Source organism: Amblyomma americanum, chromosome 4 (assembly GCF_052857255.1).
Source record: "Amblyomma americanum isolate KBUSLIRL-KWMA chromosome 4, ASM5285725v1, whole genome shotgun sequence".
NCBI lineage: Eukaryota > Metazoa > Arthropoda > Arachnida > Ixodida > Ixodidae > Amblyomma > Amblyomma americanum.
Window position 1 is genome coordinate 34,626,144 of NC_135500.1, and position 13,422 is coordinate 34,639,565.

The following is a 13,422-nucleotide window of genomic DNA, read 5'->3' on the forward strand; positions in this document are numbered from 1 at the left end:
GTTTTTATGTTGTTGTTTTAATTTTTTTCCACACCATTGTTGTATAGTCGCCCGCCTGCGATTCTCATTGCCCATGTGAGGCCACCAGTATAGCAATGCTGGGCGGCCGGAGATCCCGCCGGCCGTTGTGGTGTGTATACTAACAGGACCTCTGTTTGGCATATGGCCTTGTGAATTTTTCTCTTTCTTTTTCGCTAGTGCAGAGTTTTTCGATTCGTGCACAGTAGGACGGGAACAAATAATAATCGATGCAATGCTGTGCTGAACAGTTCAATCTCGCGATTAATACTATTGCTGCGTCTAGTTATACTCTGCCCCTGACGGCGCACCACCTTAGTGATTACTGTAGCACCGGCCGGTTCCTTGTAACCATTTCTTCATGCTTTTTTTTTTTGTTCTCGGTAAATTTTTTGCCAAGCCGCGGAGCACCTGACATTGCAGCACTCCGCACTAGGTTCTAGGCTTTGCAACAGTTATTTAACACTGCCTACAAATCTTCTGAATGACAATAAAATTCGCGGGTGATGCTGAACTGTGCGAAATGCAGTTTCCTTCCCTCTGCGAGCTGTGCCTCATTCTTGTGTTTTACGGCGTTGTTGTCGGCGCCGGAGTGAGACCACCTGCATATGACTTACTTGGAGATCCCCCTATGTTCGACACCATGTCATTAATTTAAAAAAAGGATATTTTAATTCTAATACATGCACAATTCCCGTCCTGCCAACCATCTCAATTTTTTTCCACATATGCAATGCGATCAATCTGCAATGGCTGCTTAGAGAAAAAGTCCTCACTCAGACGATCCGTAAAGACGTTTTTTTTTATTTTAATAATAAAATTTACAATTACTAGTTATTTATTTATTTCCAAATACTGTTACCCTTTGCGGGCTGCTACAGGGTGAGAATGGTATAATCAGTCGATACAACACAGTTCCATGTCTTTTACAAAGGTTTCAAGTGAAGGTGTTTTGTCGAATACGCGTCGGTGAAGGTTATTCTATTCTATACATGCTTCAGGCAGAAACGAAAACTTATAGTCATCAACCCTTGGCATGTATGGCGTAACTGCAAAAGAATGGTTAGTACGCGATGACAGCCTTCCGGGTGGCCGAAAGTACAAGCTGGAATCCAGACTGAACATACTGTGATAAAGATGATAAAAAACTTTAGCCTTGCAATTTTTCTGCGAATAGCCAATGTTGGTAACTGCGCTCGTAAAAGAAGTTGTGATACTGACTGCGTTCTTTGGTAAGACGAAAATATATACTGTATGCCAATCTTTGAACACGTTCAACTTTGTCTACAAGATACTGCTGATTCGGATCCTAAATTATGTTTGCGTATTCCAGAGTTGGTCTTACTTTTGATTTATACGCTTGTAGTTCAACACCCGATGGTGCATCTTTTAGCTTCCGCCTTAGGAATCCAAGTTTTCGTTTAGCTCCTCCACAAATGCTTTGTACATGATCACTCCAGTTTAAGCCATGACTAATCGTGATGCCTAAATATTTTAATTTATAAGAACGCTTTAGTGCTCTGTCTTTAATTATGTGCGGGAACACTAATGGCTTCTTCTTGTGCGACACAATCATAGAAGTTGACTTTTCATAATTAATTTTCATGTTCCACTTTACACACCAATCATACACATGCTTCCAAAAGTCATTCAAGAGAACCTCGTCTTGTAGGCATTTTATGCTACAAAATAACACAATGTCATCAGCAAACAAACGCGCTTCAACGAGAGGGCGTACGTTTTTCGCAATATCATTAATATATAATAAAAATAATATAGGACCCAGAACGGACCCTTGCAGAACCGCAGATGATATTGGTATAGCCGATGAGCGTTCTTCATCTATTAATACAAATTGTTCTCTGTTATTGAAGTAAGCCTGAATCCGATTAATTATTTGTACATCTATACCCATCTCATGCAATTTGTGTAAAAGCTTGCCATGACACACTCGGTCGAATGCTTTGGGGAGATTTTTCGCAATGACATCAATTTGCTAATATAAGGAACTAACATTTGACAATAGATGCCAAATATTAGTTCCTGATGGATGGTGCGCAACACAATTTTTACATTAAAAACAAAAGAAAGCAAATGACGATTTGGCACATGCCTCCAGCACTCCGTAGTCTAGTATTAGGTGTACCTTTGGAACAGCAATAGCGTGAAAGGTATTTTAAAGCTTAATGGCAGCATGTGTAAACCCTGAAAAAGTATGTGCAGTTAAGGAACAGCCAAAACTTTTCATTATATTGTTTCTTTCACATAGGAACGCATGTTCAATTCGCCTAGTATTGCTTTGGCAGCCTTGAAAACATAATTCTTGTTTCCTTATAGAAATTTATGCATTTATTCGAAATAAGTGGTTAAAATAAGCGAATACGCTAGATTTCCTGATACGGAAGGAAAGTAGTCGAAGAACAGCGAACAGTGAGAGACGATCAAGACTAAGAACAAAGCCACGCGAAAACTCATTTTTTTCGTCAAAAGCACGCCGAAGACTGGTTGCCATTCAAAACGTGCTCCTGCGCACGGGAATCGAAAACAAGCGTTTCTCGCTCACCGTTTAAAGTCTGGCGCTCGGACTCCGAGCTAACAAGAATTTCCGCAACGTCTTCCAAAAATATGAAATTTATGACTAGAATATGCTCTGACATTTCGATGATTGTTTCCTGCAGCTGGTTCGCTTCTGAACGACGGTTCCGTGTTCCTCGTATCCGGGATTGTCGGCCCGCAGTATAATCTAGGTTTCTTCGATTCCCGCGTAAATGGAGTTACTTGCCTCTCAACGCTGTAATCCTCGAAGGCTGCGGCGTGGTGCATGCACAAGGCACCTGTGGGCCATCTGAATGAAGAAATCGTGGCGGGAGTAAATAAATAGATAACGTCAGCCAGCATGGTGAACTTTATAAAATAAAAGGGCCGGCTCGCCCAAGAACAGGGAAGAGCTTAGAGAAGGTGAAACGTGAACGCCATAGCGTGACGAATTTTGCATCTACTAAACACCACGGTAACTCTGGTACCGCCTGCTGTAAATATCATATGAAATCAAATAAAAACGAAGCTCTATTACGAGCGTGCACAAAGTACGCAGAACATGCGCATGAACATTACAAGTATGTGATACTGCATAAATCGAGATGTCATAAATATCTCTTGAGTTGTTGTGGGAGGCTCATAGCGGCAAAATGTCCAATCCGAAAGAAGGTAACAGGGAGAATGTACGAAGGAAAGACATGAAGTTAACCAGAAGAAAGTTCCATTCGGCCAGCCTGCACTGACTGAGTACAGACGGACTAGTTAAAGGTGAAGGAATTCGTAATGTATCGGGCTACCACGACGCTCCCAGAAGCCCGAACAGTGCCTGGCAAGCCTTCAAGGCTTATGATGGCTGTGGCTGCCCTACGAGGCTTTTTAACTCCTGCAAAGGGTGAGGATTGAGACGGTCAAGTACAAAACTTAGCGGTCGTCTTTCAACGTAGTATACAGAGCTTGCACAAAGCACAGGAAAATCCAATATGCAAGGGACCACACTATCCACATTCCGGCAGTGATTACTAAATAAGTACATGAACCATGAGCAGACACTTTCGTTTGTGCTAAAAAGTCTTCCTGTGGATGGAAAATGCCTGCGAGGTATTTTAAACTTACGTGCAGAAGTAACCACAGAAACCGTACTTGTGTGCAAACTGAGTGCGCCTCTTCATATCGACGCTACTCGTATACGTCGTGTTGTCTCACCCCGTCTACAGCTGCCACAGACAGGGTTCTGAGCCGTAAAAATAGGACCCGTGTGCATCAATGCTGAGTCACTCTGACATCACGCTGCCAGCAACCCAGCATCACGATCTATTGTACGTCACCCTCTTGTTTCTCTATATACCCGCTTCCCATCGGCAGTAAACTTTGTTTTACTGCCGATGGATATATATATATATATATATATATATATATATATATATATATGCATTTCCACATTTCTACAAGATTGCATATACAGGCGTGGGCTGCACATGTAGTCTAAAAGAGAAGATAAAATCAAGCAGAGGTGCCTGTTATCTAATCAAGGCCAGGAAGTCCGGACAAACGCTTAGAGTAAGCATGACAGCTATCTTGTGCAGCGTGGCGCTGAACACTAATAATCACAGCAAGAATTTGGAATGTTCGGTTAATGCCAATGATTTTTTTATGGCTGTCGGAAATAGTTGTAAACGTCGGAAGCATTTTATAGCTCTCATTTTTCAGCGAGGAGGGAGAGTCTGCTATGATAATCGCTATGTTGGCATAGAATCCCTACGGAGTCTAGTTTTCTCAAAATTTCAAATTAAAATATCTCCACTAAGCTACGCCGGGTTTGCTACTGGCAGCCAACAAAATATGACAGTTCCAGGAAAACTCGTCATGGAGAATGACATCCCATGGAAGCCACAAAAATCCAGCTCTCGCCCGACCGCGTGCTGATGGTAGACAACGAGTATTTTCTGCTGTCGTGGTCCTTCGGGACGAAAGGGGTGCACATACTGGAGGAGAGGTCACCCTATAGATCACGCGCTATGCTAAGTGCGCTGAGTGAGGGTGCATAACGCAGTTTGACACAGCAAGCGCCTGTCTTCGAGTGATTTCAGTTAGAATCATTGGTAAATGTTCAGGAGTACCGCGTTACTTCACTCATGTTTGGAAGAAATATGGCGGCCACTGCCTAGCGTTTGCTGCCTTGTACATCTGCCTTCACAGCGTCACTGTTATAAAGGATGATTAAACGCCGTCATAGTAGCCACAGCCAACATCGACGATATCATTAACTAACACTGAGAAGTAATGTGAAAAATAATATTTGCACCTAGCTTAAACAGAAAGTTGTGCATCTCTCTAATTTTAATGAAACATTACCGAGCAAATTCGAGCAACTTACGTGCCAGTGATCCGAAAGCATCGCAATTTTATTCCAATTTTATTCTAATTCTATTTCAATTCTACTTGAATTTTAATCTAATTCTGTTCCAATTATACTCTATTCTTTCGTAGAAGGCGCAGTTGTAAGTACTAGCACTGAGTCTGACTATAACTTGTCACAATTTCGTATTTTCCCCCCTTTAGTGACATCACACCGTAGCGACCAATCGAGAGTTTCATAACGCCACTTTCTGATGCCAATTTTTTTTAGCGCCTCCGTGTTTCCACTAAAGTGCGACATCTAATGTTTTTGCATTAAAATACTGAGCGTAAGAAGAAGCATATTGCACTGAAGCACGCAAGCCTAATCATGTCGGTGCCTCAGAAACGGGCAAATATGGTGGTCTTGCTTTGATACTTGAGAGAGACGAAGTCGTACTTGTCAGGTGGACATGCATATGAAAGCGGTGGAGGAAGCTGTCAATGCCAAAGGTGCTGCGGTGCAGAATTCTTTGCAGCTTGTAGGTGTTTTTGTGCGGCAGACAAAGGGTCATCCTTGCCGATTTCGTGCTGTTTACCAAAACAAAAGTCGTTCCATTGTTGTCCTTGCGTCAATATGGACCCATCAAATGTCTACGTCATTCAATGGCTGCCGTGGAAACAGCGATGCATAATGAAAACAGAATTTTTCAATGCTCCACGCTTTCATCTTGCTTTTTTTTTTTTTGCAGCCTGGACAGTGTCTCTGTAATCTTATGTCACTTTTTTTTCACACAGAGAACAATTTTTATTAGCTATCAGCTGGTAGGAAAACCAAACGCAACTCCGCTTCATAAAGGTTTCAGTGTTGCATGCGTGTGAGATATGATGTGCGCCTTCCAAAAAGCTGCACTCGGTGGTGCGAATAAGAAAGAGAGCACGAAAGCGCGCATGCGCACACAAAGACACAAACTGGGGGCTTACTTCAACGTTTTAAATTGTGTCCGTCCAAACTGTTTAATCTGTGGTCAGCGTTCATCGTATTTCGTCTGCGCATTAATGCACGTTTATTTGTTGGATGAAACATTTCTCTACTATTCGTTCATTGATCAGATAGCGGAACAAGTGTGAATGTTTCAGTTGACGATTTCACTTAGACAGTTTGGATGGCTTCATTTCCAGTTGTGTTCGCCATGTTTCTGAGACCAACGAATTACAGTACCCAGTATTTGCTAGCGAACCTTGTCAAACTGTTCATTGAACGCGCTGTCGAGATGCATGGTCTATATCATTAAGGGATATATGCAAACTCTGACCGAGATCAGCTTGAGCTTCCGTTCCGTAATGTGGTCAACCGACCATCCTTCGTCATACTGCAAATGGAGTCTCTTGAAGCCATCGTGGGCATTCATTGTGAGTCGTTTCGAATGGACTGCACACAGAGCCGTGCCAGCATCTTTGCTGCACCGCGTTCGCACGGATTCTGCTCGTACGCCGGCGTGGATGTATAAGACTGGCCTAGCGTTGTCACCATTGTGTTCAACGTGTGGTGTGTGTGGTGACATAGAGCATTACCTCTTGTGCTGTACTTTGTACAACGCGGAACGGGCTGTGTTATTCGGATCCCTCAAGAAGGCAGGAGTTGCTCACAGTTCTCTTCAGGACATTGTTTTCCCGCGCGGGAGCCAGTCGAGTAGAAGGGATGCTTCTCGCCTTCTTCTACTTTACCTGCAGGACACGGATTTGGCCTCCACATGGTGACCTCAGGAGTGTCTATTTGGGTTTTTTTTGCGGACAGTGTTTCTGTGATTTCTATTTAAGTGTCACTACGGTGGAGCAATTGCCGGCAGCAACTGCAAGGCTAATCCCACCGGTAGTTTACAACCAGTCAACTCTTCCGAAATGCCGCCGCCATAGATTCATCTCGACTCGGACTTGCGCGTCACCATAGAGCCTGGTTTAAACTCAAGCAGCGCTGGACTTCGTGCTTTAGGCACTTGGCGTCGTCACGGTCGCCACCGCTGTGGGGCGCAACTCGTCTGCGGTGAAGCTGCACGCACATTTGTCACCGGCACGTGATGCTACTCCGCGGCAAGAAAATAGTCTCTTGTTAGAGCGCCTCCTGTTCCAAAGCAGAAAGGTAATCGCAAACGAAGTCATAATCCCGCTATAATTTTGATGCCACTGGCTTCTTTGAGAAAGTGAAATATTTTAATGTAGATTTGGCTCACTACTGTTATTCGTTAGTGGAGATTATAATATAGCCATCTTCGAGGCATGGAAGTTGTTGTCAACTGATGTCTTTTTATTTTTTACGACGCTAGCAGATAAGGTCACGTTTCGCGGTTGCGCGGCATGGTTGGTGGCGTCGCAACATGAATGAGGGACTATGCAAAGAATTCAAAGTCGCTTGTAAATGTTTTCTATGTTTAGAAATGATGCTAATGAGCGTTCACACCAAGCATAAGTCTTCGGAACTGAGCCGGTAATTTATTATAAATTAAAAAAGCGTGTTTTTTTTTAAATTAGCGGGCCGATTGGTGTGCTCGTAGTGCCCGATTTTGGAACTAAAATCGAGGAAGAAAGACGTCACTGTACCATGTCATTCGCTGGAGTCAAGGCAGCCACGACGTCACGGGCACACTTCCGGTAGCCGTGAAAATCATCTGCTCGTGCCGTCGCGCGACCCTCTCGGGCAAGCGCGGGCCAGGGCATTGCCTTCGCGCATATGGTTTCAATTTTAATCTGCCGCCTCCTTCTGTCGGGAGTTCCGGAGCCACTGGCACGGCTCTTCGTGGGCACGCATAGGGCTCGATGCCCATCGCGGCTGTAAGAGCGAGCAGTCGCACCTCGAGGTCCGGGCTTATTACTGCTAACTACAACAGACGGCAAGAAAAGAAACCCGACGCGCGCCGCAATCCAGGAAGGCGAAGAGAGACCGGAGAGATGGCGCCACGCCGCCGACGCTGCTGCTGGGGGGCTAGGAGCGACAACCGGAAGTTGCAAAGCGAACGTCATCTGATGACGTATTCAAAGGCGGGGCCCAGTCCCAGACCTGTTTTCTTTACTTTTGTCTGGTGCCCTGCGTGTACGAGTTAAGGGGAGAGGAGGAGCGTAATTTTTAATCGTCTATATCTTCGTTGTTATTGATGCTAGCTTAAAAATCCTTGCTTTGGGGTGACGAGTGATGAAATGCCTATCTCTCGTCTGTTTTACGTAATCTCAGTTAATTTTTTGCATAGTCCCTTTAAGGACCAGCGGTTATTTTGCCTTTGCATTACATGCACGACACATGCCCCATTCTTGTTCTTGACTTGAGCTAGGATACTAAACACTGCAACCGAACACTTGTTTTGCATCATCCATTCAGTAGTCAAACATAAAATGTCGTCAGAGCGGTTAACAAGCTGCATAAACTGCTTCGCAGCGTTTCTGTGCGTTGTTGCACAAACTCTTGTAGCGAACTCGGCAACTGTTTCTGGTTCATAATATTCTTCTTTCTATAATTCTCGTATCAATGCCAAAGCAATAATTTACAATGAGAGATGCTTTATTTTATTATGTCCTCTTCATGGGATGGTTTCGCAGCTGCCGAGTGAGCCAGAGGTAGCAGGAAACAGTAGATCAATCATGCACAGTTTCTGAGTTGCATTTTCGGCACCATTTGTTTACGGGTTCAAGCCAGTATAAGTGTTGGCTCATTATCATCATCAGCATGATATTTATTTCAACATCGTAGATTGTTGGAAGGCACTGTTAAAACATTAATTGTTAGCTTGCTATGTGGGAGCGGGACAATATTCCCCCTGCACAGTCAGCATCAATTTTGGTCGCGTTTGTTTCGGCGGAAGAAAGCCATTAATTGTTTTTTTTTTTTACAAGAAAATCTCTCGTTCTCCTAAAAAGGCGGCGTTGAAGCATACAAAGACGAGGGAGCCAACTAATCTCCTGCATTTTGCTCGGTCTCCTTGCGGATACCGAATGCGGTGTAGCGCTCTGTACAAGTAGGTTTGCATTGAAGTGGTCACCTTCAAATTGATTCCGACCGTACATGGTAATAGTAAGGAGTACACCTCCTTGCATGCTTGCGTATCAAGAATACGCAGTGTTTACAAACATTCACAAAAGTTCAAATTTAGCAACAGGAATATAGACAAGAGTGATATCTGTTTAACAGGAGGATTTCAGCACATTGTCGCATGCACTTGCATAACGAGACGACCGTACTTATAAGATGCGCACAAATGCTAGCAAAGGAAGAAATTAACAAAGAAACTTTGAGAAAGTAACAAAGGATATAAAGAGATAGTTGAAAGAAAAAATAGTATATGGTATGCGATAGGTGGTGACAGATCTGCGACATTTCGGTTGAACATAAGAGGGATTCGATAGCGAAGAATCTGTTTCTTATAACTGGTATCAGTATAGGGCGTATCGGGTATCTACCAGGAATCAGTCGTTCTAACTATGTAGGGGTTAGTTCTTATGGCCAAATATGTCAGCGTTTAAAACAAGAATCGTGTCTTGTTCTGCGGTAAGCAAGATACTACTACCACGTAGTTTGCTTGCTGGCACACTTTTTTGTTTGTGATTTATCAGCAGCGGTCTTCAGGAATCCACTCATTGTTATCTTATAACCTTAAAAGGAATTGTGCGTTCGCGCGTGTAAATCAGAAATTTCTCTTAACCCTTCCTTCGCACTGCCACGTGCGCTGGTTGTTACAAAACTGGGCTCGTGTGTTTCGTAAGCTTATACCGCAAAATGAGCAGGAAGGCTGCCCGCGCTACGGCGATTGAAAGTTGCGCAAAACCGATGGACGGACGCGGTTCACTCTTGTCACTGCTACGCTCTGTCGCCAGGCAACATCGCGCCGTGTGGGAGATGGCGAAGCTGGGAATGCCGTGCTATTTATAGCCACGCAAGAGGACAGAAGCAGCTGCCCTCTAGCCTCAATCAATGCGCTCAGGTCCCTAGCACAGCGCACTGCGCGGGCTGCCGTCACGCCCGTTCAGTCTGGTCACGCTAAATTTGAGGAGGCTGGTCATCAGTGTTTTGAACCTTCAATGGGAGCTCCTGTTTTGCCGCTTCTCTCGCCTTGTGTTTGTATCTATGTTTATGCTACTTTTGCAGCCAAGCGGTCAATGGTGTGGGCGGTTGCTGGTTGTGCAGCGTTCAGGCGCATCAAGTCACTTGACCAAAGACCGGTCATATGACTCATACAACGCTTCTATTTGCTTCTAAGAATGATGACGTCATCGGTAACGTGCCCCATACAACACTTCTCATAATTGTGGAGTTAAAATTCACGTGACCTCCCAACGCCTCTGACTGGTTCTTAGAGTTGGTGACGTCACCAGCATTATATAAGAGGGCGTTCGCTGCCACCTCTAACAGCTCACAGAGGGCGACATTGCGAAATGCAGTCATATATTACTTCGAGAAAAATCTAAAATAAGGTTTATCTAAAGTAAGGGCATGCTACGACAGAGAACAAGCTTTCGTTGAAACACCAAAAGACGGCCTTCGTCCCTCCGAAGAACGTTCCTAAATAATGACGATGGTCATCATGACGATGATGAATTCTAATGGCGCAAAGGCAGCCTTGTGCAAAGAGTGCCATGGCACATTTTCGGTACACAAATTGGGGACAAGGACACATTTCCACGCAGTTCCCCCCAGAGACCGAACACCAGGCCGTGGAAAATCTTGCACCCATTGTATCACTATCACCAGTGGGTACACGCCGGCACCTCCCGCAAGCGAGGCGGATGTGAGGCGGATGCCCGAACCACTAAGCTGCCGCTGTGGTGTTCAATTCCCCCAACAGAGGAAGTTTCAGACTAAAAGAAAAAAAAATTCTTCAATCATTAAATCGGAGATAATCGGAGACAATTAAGTAGCAGAATACACTTACTATAGATGCTCCGTAATAATGCGTGACCGAGCATCGTAATCGTCCTGTGAGTTTTTTGTGTTTATCCGTCGCGGCCAAGTTCGTTTTTACTGTGGCGACAGAACGACTCCTGTAAAGAAAAAGAAATTTTCCACGAAGCTGCCATCAGAGAAGCATCAGGTCATGAAGAACCTCTTTACTTTAAATAACTAACTGTGTGAACGAAACGTAGATGTGAGGCTTTCTCCGCTGCGCTTTTCTACACATATCTCAATTCTTCTGGGGTTTCACGGCGCCCGCCGGCTGGTGATTGTACCACGACTCTCCGCTTAGTCTGCCAGTGCCGGGTATTTACGAACGTACGGCCTGTATCTGATGGCGCCCCTGTCTCCTGAGAAGAGGGAGCTGGCCGAAAAAAAAATGGGGGGACACTCGAGCTCCGCAGGAAGCGTATGACGCGGTAACGTCAGTGGGTCCCTTCAGCGGCCCGGGTTCCTCTGCATATCACTGCGCAGACTGGACGGCTGCTTTTATTTTACGGCGACAGCCCGTCCTGGGGTTCCGCGTCCTCGTAGCAGTAGTGCGTTGTAGTCGTCGGCGGGCGAGTTGCCATGAGACCCACTCGGAGGGTGGTTACCCTGGAAGGAGAAGAGCACGGCGAGAGCACGAAAAGGTGCAGCCGGTAGGTGGTTACCACGAGGGCAGTTACCGCGCAAGGAAACGGAGGAGGCAGAGTATGGCTAAAGCGAAGGAATGTAGCACGCTCAATCAGTGGCAGCTGCTGCCAAACACGCTGCCTGAGACAGGATCAGCGGTGGTGGACTGGGGAAGAGGGCTAGTCAGAAAGCCAGTGTGCTTGGAAAACTTAAAACAGCGCTCTAAAGCTATATAGATATGAAGTCGCTCTCACATTTGCCACCTCAGCATACTGCAAAAATATTGTGGGGTAAAATACCTATATTAATATCGTAAAATACCTAAATGGCTGTCGCTGAATATCGTGTTTCACAGTGGTAACCGTCCTCAGTGGTGCAGGGGTACTGCGCACTATCCAAGAGGCAGTGGTTCCAGCCTCGGCTCGTCCCGTTTTTCTTTTCAGTGCAATTGCTTCTCTGTCTTCAGAGGCACTACGTAATGAGGGTGGAATGATTTCACAACCCTGTAGACAAATGAGGAACTGCGTAGTGAAGTCGTCACTGTTGTGCTATGAGGTCGTTGTGGGGTCTTTGAATCACGCGTGCGTGGTCATGTAGTTGTGACGACACGACCCTCTCTACCAGTCTCGCGAAACGCCAACGCCAACTACGGCGGTTACTGCCCTGAAGGGAACCTCTGACGTTAGAAGAGATTTAGCATAGGGGATGCCTATTCGAGTAGACGTATGCCGGATTACCGCATGCCTACAGCGCAAGCACAGCGGCAGGGGTGCTCCCCAACTGGCCCCAGATAGTGGCACTGGGCGCGCGCAGGAGGTATGCTGCGCTAATACGTCTTCGTTTCTCCAATGACTGGTGCAGGGCGCCAGGCCTGTGCAAACCGACTATAGGGTCCTCGAATAGGGCACAACACTGGAGACCACGTTGAATCTTTCTCTCAGAAACGTTCTGCAACAAACCGCACAGAAAAGGACGGGGCGGCACAGCAGCACGCCACATAGTCTAATCCACGAATGAATACTTGCACAACGTACTTAGTGCTGACACCGAAACATGGCGGCTGCTGGTGCTGCGACTGCTTGAAGAAAAAAAAAAGAGGAAAGTGCATGGGCCTGTCGACTGGCTCCATCTCACTAAGGCAACAACTACAGCAACTGGGCCACAAGCACTGCCGCGTGTAGACAGGAGGGAGACAAAAGAAAGAGGCGTGGAACAAAATATGGAAAGAAAAGGCGCGCATCTAACTCAACGGATGAGAAAGAGGTGCTCTTCTATTAGAACTTGCACGAAACTCTCTGTGGGAAAGAAGTCGTTTGGTTTATGATTTATGGTTTATGGGGTTTAACGTCCCAAAGCGACTCAAGCTATGAGGGACGCCGTAGTCAAGGGCTCCGGGAATTTCGACCACCTGGGGTTCTTTAACGTGCACTGACATCGCACAGTACACGGGCCCCTAGAATTTCGCCTCCATCGAAATTCGACCGCTGCCGCAGAAAGAAGTGGCGAAATAGCGCAGTAGTCCCGCCATGTAGTTTACTCTCGCAAAAAACGATGTCGTTGCTTGCGGTATTCTTTCTTTTTCAGTCTTGCTCCTTCGTGCAAGGTGTGTTTTTTAAACTCAACTTTGCCCTGTTGCTTTTCTGGAGACGTTGCATAACATTAGAATAAGTTCAAGGAAGTAGACGCAGAGAAAACAAATGAGCCCGCCTTCTCTCCTCGTCTTGCTGAGTATCGCCTGGAGTAATTGACTTCCAAGCTGTGACGAACTGACAATCGCGCGGGGCAATCGGCCCCTGTATCGATCCCTCGTGTACAACGCGCACCGCCACCGTCGAAGGCAATGTTTGGAGCCGCGATACGAGGGCCTCACGGGTCCGCGTATTGATTTTTCAGGCAGGGATGTGTTTTGCCCCGCGCTGTTTCAGGGCTTCGAGATGTAAGCTGCGTGTGACCGACGTGGCTGGTCGTTTCGAGGAACAGAG

General features: G+C 45.8%; 1 protein-coding gene across 2 annotated transcripts in view; it reads right to left on the bottom strand.

Annotated features, from left to right (window-relative positions):
- Window positions 1-13,422, bottom strand: part of Sh (Potassium voltage-gated channel protein Shaker) — a 340,817-nt gene that overhangs the window by 107,855 nt on the left and 219,540 nt on the right. The gene's annotated exons all lie outside the window — the stretch shown is intronic.